The following is an 18,952-nucleotide window of genomic DNA, read 5'->3' on the forward strand; positions in this document are numbered from 1 at the left end:
AAAGGCAAAGCAGAATGTCCATGAGCATTTACCCATTATGTTTTCTTTTAAACTAACAAATGGCTAACCTGTTTTCTATTCAATCAAATGGTATTTTAGAAATTGTGGTCTACACAAAGGATGTCTCTTGCTGGGCAGAGTAATATAATACATTCTGTGTGGAGTAGGAAGCTTTAATGATATATGCAGTTTTGTTATTAAAACTGAGTTATATATTTTGCTCCGCTCTGGAAAATTGTGACCTAGTATAACATATCTTCACATTGTTTATAACTTGAGGAAAATCAACATTTTGGGTTCCCAGTTCACACAGTAGGAATTACATTTGTTTTGGCCAAATATAATTTATATAACTGCAAGGAACAATAAAACATGAACTCTACAGTGTTTTCTTACCTAAAAATAATATAGACCTTGTAAAATGGAAAAGATTATTATTATAAAGAAGACAGTAACTTAAAAGGCTGAAGCTCATTTTACAATACTTTTTAATGCCTGTGCAAATAGGCAGACACCTGTGTCCCCATTTTTCTTGACCCCAGCCCCAGGAGTGAGATTCCGCACAGTAATAAATAACCTTGCAAGTAAAACTTTGAAATAGAATTTGCTTGATCAAGCCGAGTCCTTCCATGTTCAAAAGTCATTTTCTATGTGACTTCTTAAAATGATTCAGTACTCTTTATTGCTCCACCTACAAAGATTTTTTTTGTAGGTGATAAAAGTATCTGGTCCATCTTATTAATATAAGAACCCCATAGTGAAGGGGCCATTATGGATTTAAGAGTTGAAAATGAAATGAATGAATGAATGAATGGATGAATGAATGAATGAATGGGTATTTCTCATTAAAGTCAACTAGCCTATTCAGGAATTGACTCTATTACTTCGTTATCAAAATAAAACTATGATGCCATTCTCAAAGATATGTGAATGATAAAATGAGAAAAATATTCAAATTTGTTTTTATGAAATATATGCAAGAGTCACATTGAATGCATATTATAAATGTATTGAATGCATAATATTAAATTGCTGATTGCAAAATCAATCACACAACTAGAAAAAATAGTAACATTTTGGGGGCAAGTACTTTGTTCAAGGAACTAGTCCGTTGTATCCTATGTAATACTCTAAACAATTCTATGAAGTTGGCAAAATCATCACAATGTTACATGTGAAGAAGCGAAGGCTCATAAATCTTTTGTGATGTGTTCCAAACCACATGGCCAAGTGAGTAGTAGAGTTGAACCCAAACTATGAGTCTTATGATTCTACATACCATGCTCTTTCTACTGTACCACTTGATAATTTACTGGGTGAAAACTACAGGCTAGTATCAGTCACAGCATCATCAGGTGGCTGATGGGTCTACGATTCCTACTAGACAACGCCTATCTACTCTTGCTAGTCTTAATTTTCCTCAGTTCAAAGCCTTTTCACATACAAATCAGGATTTTTCTTCCTAAGATTTTAAATTTTGCTAATTCCAGTACAATTTTCAACATGTTATTTTAAACCCTATTATCTATTTTAAGATGGAATTTAAATTGCATTCAATATTATTAGTGTTTGTACCTGTATTAATTTTTCTACAGCAATCCATTTTTAATCCTTATTTAGAGAGACATTCCTAAGGCATCCTAAATGATGCCGACTTGCTTCTCAAGAGCAGACATGAGTCTATTTTACTTTGAAAAAGTCTGTAGCTTCTCCAGGCGTTGAATCATCTGGCTTGGGGCCAGACACTAGAGGGTGCTTTAGAAATATTATTTGATGATGAACTCGGATGTTAGCCACTTGCTTTTCAGAATTCATTCCTGTAAATCATGGCTTTGAAAACTTGTCAGTATTTTGCTTTTCCTTTTGTGGATTTCTTCAAAGGGAGAAGGAATGTCTGAAAAGTAAATATTCAACAGTCATAACTACATCCCAAGGAGGGTGGAATAAAAAATATTGTAGAAATGTATAGATATATAAATATTTCTGTGAGATAAAAAGGGAACCCTGTGGATAACTCACAAAGAGCCTACTGGAACTTTATCAGTCGGCAGGGCTTTGTTAGAGAAAGTGGGTTTGTGAAGGGACAGGAGAACATGTGTTTCTCCCCATTCCAAACCCTGCTTTTCTGGAAGCTTGCTGTAAACAACCACTCACATTTGTATGAGACTTTTTTTTTTTTAAGAGGTGCTTTTACATATATTACCTTAAGGGATGTTTACAACAACCTATATGGTGAGCATTACTATTTTTATTCTACAGATAAAACAAAAACAAATGACAGGTTTAGTGACAATAATTAACTCACATAGATCCAGAAAGCAAATTAACAGAAAAAGAATTTAATTATAGGACTTTATTCTACAATGTGCAGCAACCCCATCCCTCCCCCATATATGGCTGATGTAACTCTATTTCTTCATTTCCACCTTCAGATTTTGTCACCAATTGTGTCCTTCTTCCCTTTTTATTCTTTTATTTTATCTTTAATGTCCTCAAAACTTAAAAAATAAATAAGTAAAATAAAACACACAAAGAAGAAAAACCAGAGGTCATGAAATATGAAAATTTCATGCTTCCCCTGACCTCAAAAAACTAGCATAACCAATTACTGGAGAAAAAAAAAAAAATCCTCTGAAGACTTACATTTTGAACTCAGCAGTTCACAATTTTTTAAGGCTTATCTGCTCACATATGCTGTGTTTGAATAACTGAACATTCATTGCATCCAACTCTTGTCGCTGAAACAGGGCTCTAAGTGAAGCACAGCTGAGGCACAAAGTGTGCTCTCAGATTCCAGAGGAGTCAAAGCTCTCACTGGGAAGATTAGAAAAGACTTAATGGGTGCAGCACACCAACATGGCACATGTATACTTATGTAACAAAACTGCATGTTGTGCACATGTACCCTAGAACTTAAAGTATAATAATTTTAAAAAAAAAGTGAGGGAGCAATAAAGGCTGTGTGACAAACAGAAAAAAAGAAAGAAAGAAAAGAAAAGGCTTCTTAAAAGAAGGGGAAACAATTCTTTATTCTAGGCCTTAAATGACAATAGGATTTCAAAAGAACACTTGAAGCTTTGGAAATAGGAAAGCCCCCAAGTCAGTGAAGCTCAGAATATATGCAGAAAACAATGAATATTTAACTTATTGGAGGCTCGCTTGCCTGAGGAAACCATCTGGAGAAGAGCCTGGCAAGGGAGCTTTGAACTGTGCTTTAGAGCAGATCTGTCTCAGAGCTTTCTGAGCCAGTGGAAATACCAGCGTCATTCACCAATAGTAGCAATGGGCCATATGTGGCTGTAAGGCACTCTGAAAGGTGATTGGTCTGAATAAAAAACGGAAAGTTTAATTTTAATATTAATGTAAAAGCCAGATGTGGCTAGGGGCTACCATTTTAGACAGTGTCAATCAAGCGAGACTTGAATTACAAAGCGACAGGTTAGTACAGAATTGTAGATCTACCCACAGGAAGCAGACACTGACTGACTGAAGAAGAGAGATGAACTGAGATAATTTGGAGAGGCCAAGGTAAGAAAAGTATAAGATAGATGAATTGGAAGTTGGTATCAAAGAAGATGTTAAGGTTGTAACTGATAAATTTGTGAACTGCTGAGTTTAAAATACAACTTACGCTCATTTAGCTTGTATGACAGATGTTTGTTCTCCACCAAATTTATGAATTTTTCCAACGTCAAAATGATGTCCATTCTTTCGTCTCTCAGTCAACATCCAGAACTCAGCATCATACCTTACACAAATATATGTTGTGCTGTGATATTGTCTTACAAACTCAACCATAGCTCTGTGTTAGTGTTATTAGATATTACGTTAATGTTAAATATTAATGTTAAATGTTAATGTTAGATATAAATTAAATATCTAAGATGGATGAAAGTGACAAGAGTTGGATGTAGTGAATATTCATTTAAACACAACATATGTCAGCAGGTAAGGCTTTAAAAAGTATTTTTTTTTTCCTGTATGTGTGTAAATGTGTGTGTGAGTGTGTGTGTGAGTGTGCAGGTGTGTACTGGTTTATTCTCCCTCAAATTTTTATCTCCAAAGCACTTGTAATGAAAATACATCATCTATATTATTTTAAACCCATAAGAAACAATGTTCTTGTTTCAGCTTCATTAGATTCTTAATTATGGATAAAATATTCTGTAAAGTTAGCCAGTGTCCACTCCTTCATTCTATAAGCTAAAATGATTGTTAAAACAAAAACAGAAAATTTGACTTCTCCAACTGTAAGGCTTGGGATCAAAATATCAAAATCACAAGTAAAATCTCACATTAAACTTGGTAAAACAAAATTATTTTCCTACAGTATTTTGCATTAGAGCAAAGAAAAAGAATAAAACAATAGCAGCAACGGCAACGCAACTTCTCATCTCCAACACAACCATTCTAATCACTAATATCTTTGTATCCACAAAGGGACTCATCACTTGGGTGACTTCTCAAATAAATCTTAAATTGTTTTTGGCTCAGTAAATCCTCATATGAAGACGTTCTGGGGATGACTAGGCACCAAATAGCCTTCCATAAAATGTGTTATGGGCCAATATTCACTCAGTGACCTGGCTTCTCTTCTATATGCTCATATGACATGAGCAAATGCACAGGCAGAGTTTCAGGAAAAAACATCGAGAAGTTAGTTTTTCCTTCACATTCATTCAAATGATGCCTGGGCTAACCATGTTTGATGAAGACAGAGTGAATTCATCCAGTTCTCCAGGCAAGGGCTATGTGTATTCTATCTCTCTAAAAGTCTCATTTTGGAGAATCCTCAATTCATCAATAACTCCTGCAGCTATTGCTGAAACCTTCCCCCTCCTTTATTTAAACCTGAAAAGAAAGTGAAGCCCAGCTAGTGAGGATTATCGGGTTATCTGGAAGACAAAACTATGGAGATTTGTATTCTTATGCATTCTTTGTCTCACAACAATGGAAATCCTTGAACTTCCAGAGATATTATGTTCTAGCATCTTGATCCTTTTAAAAACTCATTTGCATTATCTGACATTTATTTGAAATGTTGGGAGCAGAACTTTAGAAAGGGTTTTAGGTCTGGATCTTCCATTTTAACTTTATTGTGTTTTTAAGACTCATTTTTGAGTTTTCTTACATACACATACTGATCCCACATTTTTCTACATGTATATTTAAATATGGGCAAATAGCCGTATAAACTCAGGAAAATAAAGCAGTTATTGATATTAGTATATTGATTAATGCATTATCCCTTCGTTCACAGAATCCTAAAATCTTAAAATTAAAATTGACCTTAAAGGAAGCTACCTTAAACCATTCTTACAAACTACTGTACTACTACAAGTATTGAATGCCTGGGATCCGAAATGGGAAGAATGCTTCCTTTTTCATGTTTTGTTCCTTCTATTTTGTTTCCAAATGTCCAAGTAGCCAAGTCTCTGGTATGCATCAGAGGAACAGTCAATTTTCAGAGTGAAGTCAAGTGAAAAGTATGCAGATGGCAGTGTAAATGTTAGGAAAGTTTGGGGAGAAATATGCCAACTATGTGCTGTTTTGTTACAGTAACTATAGAACCGTCTCTCCAATGCCACGGACAAGACCCTTGCCAAATGGAATACCCTATTTATAACCCTATTGGGAAGAGGAAATGGTGCCAGGAACAAGATAAAACTATTATCTGTATTAAGAAAAATACTTAAAAGCATGTTTGTATTTGAAAATAAATGTTAGTGGTTAAGAAAAATAATAATGGTAGTTGTAGATCTGGGTGTTGAAACCTGTTGCAAGGCTATTAATTAGTCATCATCTTACCTTCACTGCTATGTCTCTGCCAACTTACCTGTTTGAAGTCATAAATGGAGCTCATAAATGGGCTGTTTGGGAGATATGTAGAAAATAAACAATTTCCCCCACTGGGTAAATAGTTAAGAAATCTCCCTGGGCTCATATGTTTTCCTCCTGTTGGCACTGTTGACTCAGTGCCCATGTGGGATGTACTCCCAAACTGTGCTGCTGCTGGCAATGTTTCCAGTGCCAAGTATTTAGCCTGCAGTCCCAGAGGCAATGAAAAAACAGCTAAGTCCAAGGGAGTGCCATGAGCATATGGACCCTGGTCACAAGAGTGTCACACTGGGAGGGGCTTGGACATATGCCACAGGCTGCATCAGGACATATGCCATGGGCTGCCACCCCAAATAATTCCCTCTTCCCCAGGACCCAGAGGAACAGCTTGTTGAATAAACAAGAGACTGAGAGAGTGGTTGAACTGGCACCAGGCCAGCGTCCCTTGCCTTCCCCACTGAATCAATGAAAACTTGGCATATACTACATTTTCAAGGAGCAGGGAAGCATGAAGGCATAATCTCTTTGTCCCTCATGTGTTTTGCCACTTCATCTTTTCTCCACCTACTTATCTGACTTGGTAGAATACAAACACTTGATATCATTTGGAATAAGACAAAATAAGGGTTTTTTTTTGCTAGTTCTGTGCCCCTAAAAGAAAAACAAAAAAAGAATATTTAACTGATAAAAGCCTCAATTTCTTTTCAGTGAATGGTACCTACCTTGCTGGTTTGTGGAAAGGTTTAAAAAGGTGATATATAAAGTGCTTTGCACTGTTTCTAGCACATGATAGACAATAAATGTGAACTTGTGTATGACCAGATGCACACATTAAACTCTGGATAGTCCAGTTAATTACTCCATAATATTATTATTTAATAATCAAATTTATTTATTGAGTTATATTGTAATATAGAATATCGTCCTATAAGTATATATTTATTAAAATAATCTAATTGTTAACCCTGTATCAAAGTTTCTGATAATTCTGTAATTATACACAATTATTAAAGACATAATTTCCACATATTATATATCATGTGTTGTGTATTGTATACAAACACATTATATATATCGTAATATTATGTATTATATGTTTTATATATCATGTTATATTATGGCTTGTATTACATATTATGGATTTGTAGGTCTCATGTATATGTTACATACATATCACATTTAATATACTGTATATTTGTATTATTATCAATTTATGTTTATATCAGTTACAAATTGTGATATATAAGCTTATTTCATGTAAATAACTTAAACTATAATCATATGATTAATATACTATCTATTAGGGGCTTATTAGATTGTCATACAGATAATTAGATATAATTATTTAAAATAACATGATTTTTTACTATTGTATATGCTATTTATATAAATGTAGGTGTAAACATGCACACACAAGTTTACTTATTTAAGCCACAATTCTCCTGGTTTAGAATTATCACAAGGGAAGAAAGTGAAATGTCATGGGACAACCATGTGTCTGAATGAGAAAAGTTTCAGTTGAGGTCCTGACAGGTGTGTGACCCTGGGCATGCCATTCACCCTCTCTGAATCCTTATTTTCTTACTCTAGTAAAAAGGGAAGGGAACATTTACAGATTTAAATTGAAATAACATATGAAAAGTCTGCAACACACTTCTTAGCTCATAATTAATCAATAAGTGGTAGATGTCTTTATTATCAAAAACTAATTATCATTGTTGTTTTCAATGGAAGTCTCAGAAATAACATCTGAAAAGCAGCCGTTCACTTACTGAGGATTTCTACATGCAGAGCCGGCTACTGCGATTTCTGTTTTGCTTGGGCCTCATTTGGAGAACAGGGCCAGTTGTTCTCACTTTCTAGTGGTTGGAGAATATTCAAACTGATATCCCTTGTGGAGTAAGATCTTGGGGACAAATATTTCTTCTATTTCAAGGTTTCTTAAATTTCACATGTGATTTTAAAAAGCAAATAAGCCCCTTAATTGCTTCGTTAAGCTAGTCAACACTAATTAAGAAAAGTCAAGTGGAAAAATATTAGAAACTGCTGTGCTTGACTTGAAGCCTCCTCTCTTTCTCCCAGAATATGTTTTGCTTTGCTAAGGAAAGGGAGTTTGTGATTTTCTGTGATAGAATCCACTCTGACCTCCTGGGTTCTGAGCTTGAAATTGAGCTTCAGTCTTTGGGGGTTGATCCTGTTTATTACTGATGAAACATGATTTCCCAACCCCATGAAAAAATGCCTAAGTGCCTTGTAAAGTAGCACAGGGGGTAAACCAAACTATTTTGATGAGTTAGAATTCAACAAGCTTGAAACATCAGTTTCTTCTCCTTTGATACAGCATAGGAGCTTAAGAACAGTGGGCAAGGGAGGTAGCTCATTCTTGGAGTGGGAGCTCCGTATGTGAATATGTGCACGTATGCATGTATGTCTGCACCTTTGTGTTTGTGCACCTCTGTGCACATATGTGGTGTTGAGTATGCCGTAGGGAGCTTCTACTTGTCGCGAGACAAATAGGTCCTGAATTCAGGCTTTTGCTCTTCTCCAAACTTTAGGGCAGTTATTTCTCTTAGTTCTGCTGAAGCTTATAAGAAAAGTGAGTTTTGTTATAGATTTTCCTAGAACTAACTAGGCCATATGTCTGGTTATATCAGCTCCTTTGGAATCTCTCAGATCTAGAGAAAATGATGAAGTAATTCCAGTAACCTGCCTTAACTCTCCTTTACTGTAGTAAACAGCTTCTATTATTGAGCACTTACTGTGTACCAAATGTTGTTTAGATATTTTATAACCATGACCACATGTAATTCTCAGGGTACCTCCTCAAGATGCGTATTATTATCTCTATTTAATTGATAAAGATATCAAGGCTAAGAGAAATAAATGGCTCATAGCCCCCGAGTTGGTAAGTTGTTGAGCAGGGATTAAAACCCCAAGATGCCTCCTGCAAACTCAGTCTGATTTCCTCTTTACCCCATTATTGAAAAGGCTCTCTTACTGTAATCCTCTGAGTCATACCAGTAATCTTTCCTGGTCCTAGATGAGAAAAACTCAAATTCCTCTTCACTCTAAAAACACTCCTTGGCACAGTGTCTCTGCTAAGCCTGCTCAGCATGCAAACATCCCCTGAAGCTCCATGGTTGGCTTTACCCACAGCCTTCAGGAGCTCAGCACATGTCAAGCCCTTCAGAGGATTTTGGACTGCTTAAGGGAATCTGCTGGAAAAGCAAGACATATGGAGGACTTTGGGATTGGAATCAGAAGTAATTTTACCTATATTGACACTTGTGCTGGGGAGACCAGACCTGAGTTATCTAGGGTAATAGGTGATCTCCCCTTGGGGCGTCAGCTCCTGTGGATGGCCTTTCTCCTTGACTATGGATGAGTGAAAAGGATAAGAACCTTGCCTTCATCAGAATAAACTCAATAGAGCCAAAACCATAAGACTCAGTCTATTCTGCAGGCATTGAAGCATGCTGTGACACTGTCATGCCAGACCCCTCTTAACTTCAGTAGGGATGGCGCTGGGTTCAAGAGGCTGGAGAAGAGACCTAGAGCCAGCAAAAGAGGCCTATGGTTTTATTTGCAGGAACTTACATACAGGGTCCAGTGGTGGCAGGCTGGACAGGAAAACCACAACTGCTGGCAAAAAAAAAAAAAAACATGCAGTTTACATAACATCCTCACTGACCACCCTCTCCTCAGCAACCTCCACATGAGCACCCTCATTTCTTAAATTACTGTTGTCAGGTCCATCTGCTGTACAGGGTCATTCTCAGGGTAGGCTTCAGTTAAGCTATTGCTGTCAGATGTGTCTACCATACAGGCACCAATTGCATTGGCCCATTTGAGGGAAAAATGCTCAATATGTCTTGAGTGAGGAAAAAGTGTAGAAGCCCTTGTTGGATGTGCTGAGGAATCCAGTTTGCAGGCTCCAAAGGGGTTCTGTTAACTCAGCACTGAGCAGTCCCATGAGATTGTGAGTGTTCAATCAGCTTGGGGAGGGATGGCAGTGGGCATCTTCTGCCTGTGGTGGGCATGCTCGTGGCAGTTGAGAGACCTGCCATTCATTAGACTCTTGCGTACTGAAGAGCTTCCTCAGTTTCCTTTTGGCCCAGGACTACTAGATAAGACAATTCTAGACTTTTCTCATAATGGGTCTGAGCCAGTGGATAGTTCCCTTGCCTTGGACTGAGCAGGATGAAGTCTGCAGGGATGGGGTGGGAGCAGCGCCTGTAGCTCTGATGCTTCAGGCACATGTACATTCTTATGAAAACAAATGATCTCTGGCCAGGAACTGAACACAGATAAACTAAGGCACAAAGTGTGCACAATTAAAAAGACCACAACTTTTGTGAAAATGCTGACATTAATTAAAATAAGCAAATAAAGGAACAAACAACCCTTACATATTTCCTTCAATTTCTCAGTGTTCTGGAGATTCAGAGCAAGTGATTATGAGACTAAAAAGTTTTATCAGGTAGTTATCAAATTATTCCCACCAAGAATATGAGATAGAATCATGACATTCTTTCCCAACATCTTTAATGAGAGTAGAATGAGGTCTTTGTAATAACAAACAGCTTTTGATATTTCTGTGGGGGGCTATTGCTCTAACTGCTCACAAATCAAGGACAAGAAATAAAGTTTATGTAAGAAGAATGTGTGATGAATGTTTTGGGAATTGAAGCATGCAACACAAATGAGTGTAAGGATACAGGTGTGAGAGGCTGTTGCAACCTAGGTCACAGTTCAGAAGGTGGTCTACCCCAGAGCACCTGCCAGTCAGATAAAGAATCCAGGCAAGCACAAGGCAGGATATTAATACTCATAGATAAATGAGCTGACAACTGTTGTCCTGGGGGAGCCTGAAACACTTAACAAAGTAGGGGCTCATGACTAAGAAAAATACAAGGCCAGATCCCAGTTCTAGTGACAAGGTCAGAGGGAATAGAGATGTCAGCAGGGTGACCCAGAGAGTACTAAGTCTCAGACCTCACTGTGGCAAAAAGTGATTAGAATCTAATGAGAGTGCCTGGGTGTCAAACCCAGTCAATGGATACTAGCAAGGGTTCATGATAGTCTGAGCTCCACTGAACTTCACTGTCCCAAAGATTGAAGTGGTGGAAGTCTCCTGATAACTTTGCCAAGAGCAGAAGTGGTGTGAGTACTGGGTACCCTTAGGCCTCCTGGAAGCCCAGAAGATTGAGCCTTAAGAATATGAAGAGGGGGCCAGGCATGGTGGTTCACCCTGTAATCCCAGCACTTTGGGAGGCCAAGGCGGGTGGATAACGAGATCAGGAGTTCAAGACCAGCCTGACCAACATGGTGAAACCCCACCTCTACTAAAAATACAAAAATTAGCCAGGAGTGGTGGCATGCACCTATCGTCCCAGCTACTCAGGAGGCTGAGGCAAGAGAATCGCTTGAACCTGGGAGGCAGAGGTTGCAGTGAGCTGAGATTGCACCACTGTACTCCAGCCTGGGCGACAGAGCAAGACTCCATCTCAAAAAAAAAAAAGAAAACAAACAAACTATATATATATATATATGAAGAGGGTGGAAGATTTCATATGTTAACACCCTGGAAAGTCATCACTCCCAGATTCTTTCCATGGAGGCTCTCTCGAAAGCAGAATGACTCCCATTCTAGAAGCAGAAGGTGAGTATGGCAAAGGCCTGTGGAGGAGCTAGTGTGAAAGGAACTGACATGAGGACAGCTACCAACTGGAGTGAAAAAGTCAGGTCTCAGCTATAAGAGCACTAACTCGGCAGGCAAGACCAGTAGGGCCCTCATCAGAAACAGTCCAGATCAGCCACCTTTTTTGACATTTTGAGCCCAAAAATGTTCCTATATACTACACTGAAGTGTGTCCCTGAAGGTGGCCCCAGAAATGGTCCAGATGAAGTCCTGGGAAGGCTGTGGAGGTTCTCCTCTTTTGTTTCCTTGTTCAACTTGCTCCAATTACCTTGCTCTCCCATTGAGTTTCAAATCACGCCTTGTATCTTCACACCTCTTTACCCTAAGCCTTCTCTTTGCCTGGAATGACCTCTTTCCTCTCTCATCATTCAATCTCCATCTTGCCTTTGAAATAAAGCCTACCTTTCTTGCTATTGTGATTACTTTAGCTTGCATGGACTTTTCCTGGCTCTAATATCTGAATCTTGTATTCAATAATCATTCTTTGGTAAATTTTCCTAAGAAAGCCCACTGGACAAAAGTCAGATTCACATTAAACTACAGACTAAAGAGCAGGAAGAGCCCCTAGAGATCCCCTAGCCCTACTATTTCTGTTTAGGTGAGGAGGCAAAAGTGTAGAAGGAAGGCATGATTTCCTTAAAGTCACAAGAGAGTCAAAAGCAGAGAATGCATAAATCCATGTCTACTGACTCTCAATCTGGAATGTCTTCATACATTTTTTTAAATTTTTTTATGCCTAAGTAGTTTAACTTGAGATGAAAATGCAATAAGCATCACATTTCCACAGAAGTGATAAGAAATTGGTCAGGGCTCCTTTCTGATGTTTCAGCAGCTATGAGTCTCACTGAAGGTCCCTGTTTTTGCACCTCAGGGTAAATCATGGGTTTCTGAATGGGCAGGAGGAAACTAAGGCTAAGTGAGGCTACCCCTGGATGCACTGGAAGCCCTCCCAGGAGGGAAGAGAAAGAGACCTATAACATCAACCTTGAGCTTTCCTTCTTTGTTCCTTTTATGGCCTTCCTCACTTTACGTGAGTTCGGGATATGAACGTGCTCAGGGGTAGAGAAAGCTGTAATCCCCAGGGCCCTGCACTATAAACTTCATTTCCTCCGTTTATTGCAGTTAACTGCCCATGAACTCTATTAATATTTTGCAAATTGAGATCCCTAAAACACATGTTACTGTTAATTTTAACCTCATGCTAACTAGGATGTGGTCAAATTTTCACAACAAATTCCAAGGATATTTTGATATGCCTTGGAAAAATGCATTTAAAGGTGGCTCTGGGGTATTATTTCTTCTAAGTCTACACATTTTCTTTCAATTCTTGCTGCTTAGGAGCAAGCAGAAGTGAACTGTCTTAGGCGAGGAGGAGCCATAATACAAAGTGATGCAGTTAGGATACGGGAGTGACAGAAAGAAGCCTCTACCAGACCAAGAGGTATAGTCAAGGAACATCAACTTTCTGAACATCAACCTTCTGAACTTACCATAGTAAAAATCTGATGTCAACAAAATTGTTATACACTTTTGCATGCAGAATCAATTTACTTCAAAACACTTCACCATTCTATAAACACAGTTCTTCCCTTAGGCAAAAGCCATGGGTTTTATAAATTTAATGAGGCAAAAATGAATTTTTCCCACCTCCAGGATACCAAATACATTATCACGGAATAGTATCACAAGTGTGACCTCTAAGTCTGATGAGCCAGAAATAAGAAACTCCTTTCCTTCCTTCCTTTCTTCCTTCCTTCCTTCCTCCCTCCCTCCCTCCCTTCCCTTCCTCCTTCATTCCTTCCTCTCTCCTTGTCTCCCTCCCTCCCTCCTTTCCTTCTTTGTTTCCTTCCTTCCTTCCCTCCCTCCCTCCTTCCTTTCCTTCCTTCTTTCCTTCCCTCCCTCCTTCCTTTCCTTCCCTCCCTCCTTCCTTCCTTCCTTCCCTCCTTCCCTCCCTTTTCTCTCTCTCCCTACCACTCTGCTGCCTCCTTGCTTCCCTCTCTTCCCCTCCTCTCACCTCTCCTTCCCTACCTTTACTTCCCTACCTTTTTTTCTTTCCTGCCTTCCTTTCTCCCTTCCTTCCTTCTATTTACTCATCAAATATTTTCCGAGTACCCATGTTGCCGGAAATTGCTCTAGCCATTGCAGATTCAGTGATAAACATATCCCTGGAAAACATTAATCAGTGATTCCACCTTTGAGATAGGTATTCTTCCCCAAGAACATCAATCTATTCAAGGCACTCACCTTAAAGAGAGGAGAAAATGTCCAGCTACAGAAAATAAAGCAGTGACCATTTTATGAATCATTGAGTCAACAAACCTGCTTTTTTAGTTTGTTTTCCCAAATGATTCTCCACTTTCTCTCAATCATAATGGTAAGTTCAAGTTCACCCAAATCTTTATTGCCTCAAATGAGGAGATGGTGTAGTATAGTGACATCATTTTTGTCCTCACAACCAATTATTCTGAGAAAGGTGAGTGAGTGCAGAGCCATTGGAGAGAAGGACATCCACCTTCCTCTGCCTCCTGCCCTTATACAATGCCAAGGTCACACCTGGACCTAAAGGAGAGACCCTTCTCTTCCATATATGTTCAATTGATCTTATTCTTCAACTTCCATTGCTCTCACTCCAATTTTTCTTACCCTTGATTCTAATATAGGTGGCAGCATTCACAATACCTAAGTGCCAACTTCTCTGAATACATTCAATAGGAATTCAGTTATTTAGGGAGTAGGGCATCTCCTGAGGAAAAAGTAAATATTCTTCCTACCCTTCCCTACCATCTTTGTGAAATAACCATGCTTTCTCCTTATGATCAGGGTGTATTACAACTGCCAGTGCATGAACTCTTTTCTTTGCCGGCTGTTCTATGGGTACAGTGGGCCCAAATTGATGAGTAGTGGTCATATTTTTAAGTTAATGAGTCCTATATCTCATGGTAGAAACAGCCCTCAGAATCTAAGGTTTCAGGAACAAGAAACAGAAATCTCCCAAGTAGGTCACTGGGAGTAATGGTGAGTCCAGCCCCAAGAGTTCCCCCCGAGGACTCAATGATAATAACTCATTCTTCTTTTAAGAAAGCCAAGATCCCATCTTGTACCCTCAGCCCAGTGATTTCCTGGGCATACAGATAACCCAGCCCCAGAGAAGGGCTGCTAAGGGCTGCTGCAGGGCTGGCTCAGAGGCACATGAAGCTCTGCCCGAGAAACAGAAAGAGAGAGAGAGATCCTTGAGAGTCCACAGCTGTGTGGGGATCTGGGCTTTGAGCCCCCTCAGCTGAAGTCAGCAGCCCCCGGAGTGTCTCAAACCTGCTGCTGGCCTCAAAGCTCAACTTCCTTGGCCAAGGCCCCATATCACTGTAGGACATCCAGGGCTTCAAAGGAGGGCCCCTCAGAGCAGCCTCCTCCTCCCGAATACTTCTTGCCAAAGCACAGCTGAAGCAGGCTTGAAGCTAAATATTTGGATTGAAAGGGAGGGAGGATGCAGCCCCTCTGAGGGGTATTTTACCCAAGCCATTGGGAGAGAACCGGCTCCCAGCGCAGGCATGCTGAGCCCCACAACATTGAAAAGCACTGTTATCGCTGTGCAATCAGCTGTACCATGTGCCTGCAAACCTCACAGAAACACAGGCCCTGCAATGTGCATAGTGATTCCCAGCCTGCCTCCCTCATCTCATTTCACCCTCTTCATGACCTCCAGAACCTGCAGGATGCAATGGCTCTCTTCTTTGTATATGAAGAAATTGAGCATCTCCACAATGGGGAAATGACCTTCTCAATGTTGAACACGAAACAAGGGCTTAAGACTGGACTCTAAGTCGGGCCTTCTGAAGGCAGGATTGACCTCTTCCTTATCAATCCAGGGTTGCTGTTGAATAATAACAATGCCCAACATAAGTACACAATGCTGTAGGGAGGTGGACAGAGCATGGTTTTGGAGAGAAAAGAAGCGAGCTGAAGGTTCCATTCCAGTGTCTGTCAGTTCTGTGACCCCAGGCCTGTCATGGTTGACTTTATTGAGAAGCAATGTCATCTGGAAAGTGGACACAATACTGAGATTTGTCCCTACCCCCATCACTCGTCTGCACTGGGGGTCACCTGAGCCAGTGTGCATTTAAAAAGTCCTTTCCACCTGCCTGTGCCCTGAACCTGGGAATGATGGTGATGGTGATCATGCCAAAGAAATGAACATCACAGCCTAAAGAAAATGGGGGCAGAAGAGAGCTTCGACATATTGCCTAGCCCCTTCATTTTATAAACGTAAAAACTAGTTTGTCTAAGTCAATCTAGGAAAATGGTAGCAAAGCCAAGCTTAGATCTCCCAGACCTGTCTTGTATCATTATCCTTCTTTTTTTCTTCATGTTCCCAAACACTTAACAAGCACATTTATTCTCTGGGGGAGTAGATAGGACAGATGATATATCCCAAGTTTATGAGTGAGGAAATTATGACACGAGGGTTACAAGAATTACGTCAAATGGCATGATGAGTAAGGAGTGGGCTGGGTTTCACTCTTTATTTGGCCAAAGTAATTTTATTTTAAAATGAAAAACAAAAACAAAACCACTACACTCACACCAAACATTTGCCATCCAAACTGCTCAAAGGGCTTTCTTTATACCGATCTCCAACCATTGCAGGGATCCCTTTTATAGCATCCCTGTCACTTGAGCAGCTCACCTTTGCTTAATGAACTCCTGTGTGGTCCTCATCAGATAAATAATTCCATCATTAAATAACCCTTATTTCAAGCAAATATTTGTCAATTGCCTGCTGTATGCAGGGGACTAGATGTATCGATTGCGAGAAAGCTCTTCCATGTATTGGAGCAAAATCTGCCTCTCCCTGGCGAGTAGTCATTTTGCCCTCCAGCTTTACTACAATGGCCCCATGTGACTTTGCTATAGCATTTGACGATGCTAACCATTCCCTTCTTCCTAATGCTCTCTCCTTCCTTGTGTCCTGGTAATCAGGCCCCATGTTCTCCTATACCTCTGACTTACTCTTTTCAGTCTCTTTCACTGGCTACTCTTCTTCTCTCTTAGTTCATAAATATCAGCATTCTTGACAGGACTGATTCACAGCCTCAGAGACATGACTCCCAAATATAAATCAGCCCAGACCTCTATACTGAGCTGCAGACCTGTACGTCAAACAGCTGTAAGACATCTCCATTTTGATGTCCCACAGGCATCTCAAATTTGGCATGTCTAAAACTGAACTTCCACCCTCTAATCCCCAGGAAACCTCCTCTATCCTGTATGCTCTTTCTCTCTATCCCGTATGCTCTATTGTTCCCCATTTAAGCCAAAAACCTGGACATTGTCTTTATTCCCCCCTTGCCTTTGCACACATCCTAACGCCTTAGTTCTACACCACACCACCTCTTGAACCTGCCCTTTCTTGCATTCCCACTCCTATTGATTTAGGTTGGACCCCATTTTAGTTCTCCTATAGTATACAATAGACTTCCAGTTTCCACTGTGGATTCCTTGTAATTAACTCAACACAATAGCACTAAAGTGTTCTCTCTAAAATATGATACATTTGGTCACGCTTTCCCTGCTAAAAAACCGGCCAGTGGTGCTCCTCCATCAAAGGATAATGTCCTGATTTTATATGATGGGCTAAGGAGTCCTTAATTATCCAGCCCCTGCCTACTTTCCAGGCTCATTTCCATTTGCTTCCTGCAAAGTTCTCTGAGGTCCTCTCACTCTAAAGTCTAGGCATTTCCTTAAACATGCTGTGCTCTCTCTGGCCTCTGGTCCTCATCAAAGTCTTTTTAACTCCAAGATGTTCTTTCCTTCAAAGGATACATTTGATTATTCCCTGCTATCTTTGTGATGCCTTCCCAATCCCCAGCTAGGTAGAGCTGGTCTCTTCCCCTGACATACCTTGGCCATAGAATAATCTTATATAACATAGCTGGTTGCTGTGTGTCCCTTTACCTCACAGTGAGCATCTAGATAGTGCATACTCCTTTTTATTGGTTTCTGTATTCTACTGCTTAGCATAGGCCTGGAATACAGTAGGTGCAGTCCAGTTGTTGGCTCAATGAATTAGTTAAATAAATGAATGTATGGATATGTGTATTTCATACCTTTACTATTTCACCTTTTCAAGCTTGCCCTAAAATGGTTGGCTATGACATTTTTTATAGTCATACAGCCCACTGAACCAGATTTTTATCATTTAAGTCTAACTAGAAAAATCTATTTACAGCAAGCAGTTCAGTGCAACCATGAGTGACCCAAAGAAACTGGAAGCAACTAAATTTTTAAATAGAGTGTTATCTCCTCTTCACTAATTCCGACTCCCCAGCATGTCATGTCTGAAAGGGGATTGTTGCCCTGCCTTTGTATCCCTACTGCAACCCTAGAAAAATGATGGCTGCAAAGGGACATTCACTTGCCATGGCCTCCCTTCTTCTTCCTGACAATTCCTTTCCTCTATTTCACCAAAGTCATCATTAGTGAATACTGCCTGTTTGCTTGAGCTGTTTTTGTTTTTGTTGCCATTTAGGATCTCAGATTTATTTCCAACTAAACGATGATCAGCTTAAGATTGGAAGAAAAAGATGTTTTTCTACATTATTCTGTCCTCTGGTCTACAGCAACATTCAGAAGGTGTGCCAAGAAAAAGAAAGTTTGCATTGGATTTGGTTTAGTTTTGGTCAAGTTCTAGCTAGATTCTTGTTATGATGTTCCTGTTATACCTGCTGACCTACTGTGTGGTTAAATGTCATAAAATAAGATATTAAGCAACATTTTTTTTTCTCCTTCTGGTTCCCCCTCATCAACTTGTATAGTTAAGACCATTCATCACAGAGATTATTTCTCATGGTGGGATCAGAGAGCAGAAGAGAAAATTCTTGTCTATTAAATATTAAAACATTGATGTTAAAAGATATAGATGTACAAAGCAAATGTGTTTGTAAGAATTCAGATCTCCTATCCTCTCCACTTAACCCCAGACAATCTGGACACCCACAAACTGGGGAGGAAAAGAAGGATTAGAGAAAGTCACTGGATTAGATATTGGCCTATGACCTGCCTTCCACCCTGAGTAAGCTCCTGAGAAAAGAGAGACACAGAAACTCCCCACATCAGTCTGAGCATTTCATGGCCATCTTTACCTTCCTCCCAGACAAAAATGGTGCATAGGTGAAAAGAAAGTAAGCATTGGAGAGAAGCTTTTGATAGCACATGATGCCTGAGCAGGCACAGTGACTCTGTGAGGCACACAAGTCAGCAAGCAGCCTCCCCAGGCCCTGCGGGTCCCAGGTGGCATGGAGAGAAGAGCTAGGAGCTAACTTTTCTGTGTTCCTAGAGGGAGTGGGAGTCAAGGGTCATGTGCTCCAGTGACCTAGATTAGACGCTGATCACATAGCAAAACATGTGGGCTGATCCTGC

General features: G+C 39.8%; 1 long non-coding RNA gene across 1 annotated transcript in view; it reads right to left on the bottom strand.

Moving 5' to 3' along the window:
• Window positions 1-443: 443 nt before the first annotated feature.
• Window positions 444-18,952, bottom strand: part of LOC140713412 (uncharacterized) — a 40,090-nt gene continuing 21,581 nt past the window's right edge. The window contains exons 3-4 of the long non-coding RNA XR_012095490.1: window positions 9,436-9,477; window positions 444-1,894 (exon numbers count right to left, since the gene is read on the bottom strand). This is a non-coding gene — a long non-coding RNA (uncharacterized lncRNA). The remainder of the gene's footprint in view (window positions 1,895-9,435; window positions 9,478-18,952) is intronic.

Source organism: Chlorocebus sabaeus, chromosome 14, assembly GCF_047675955.1.
Source record: "Chlorocebus sabaeus isolate Y175 chromosome 14, mChlSab1.0.hap1, whole genome shotgun sequence".
In the NCBI taxonomy this organism is placed as follows: Eukaryota; Metazoa; Chordata; class Mammalia; order Primates; family Cercopithecidae; genus Chlorocebus; species Chlorocebus sabaeus.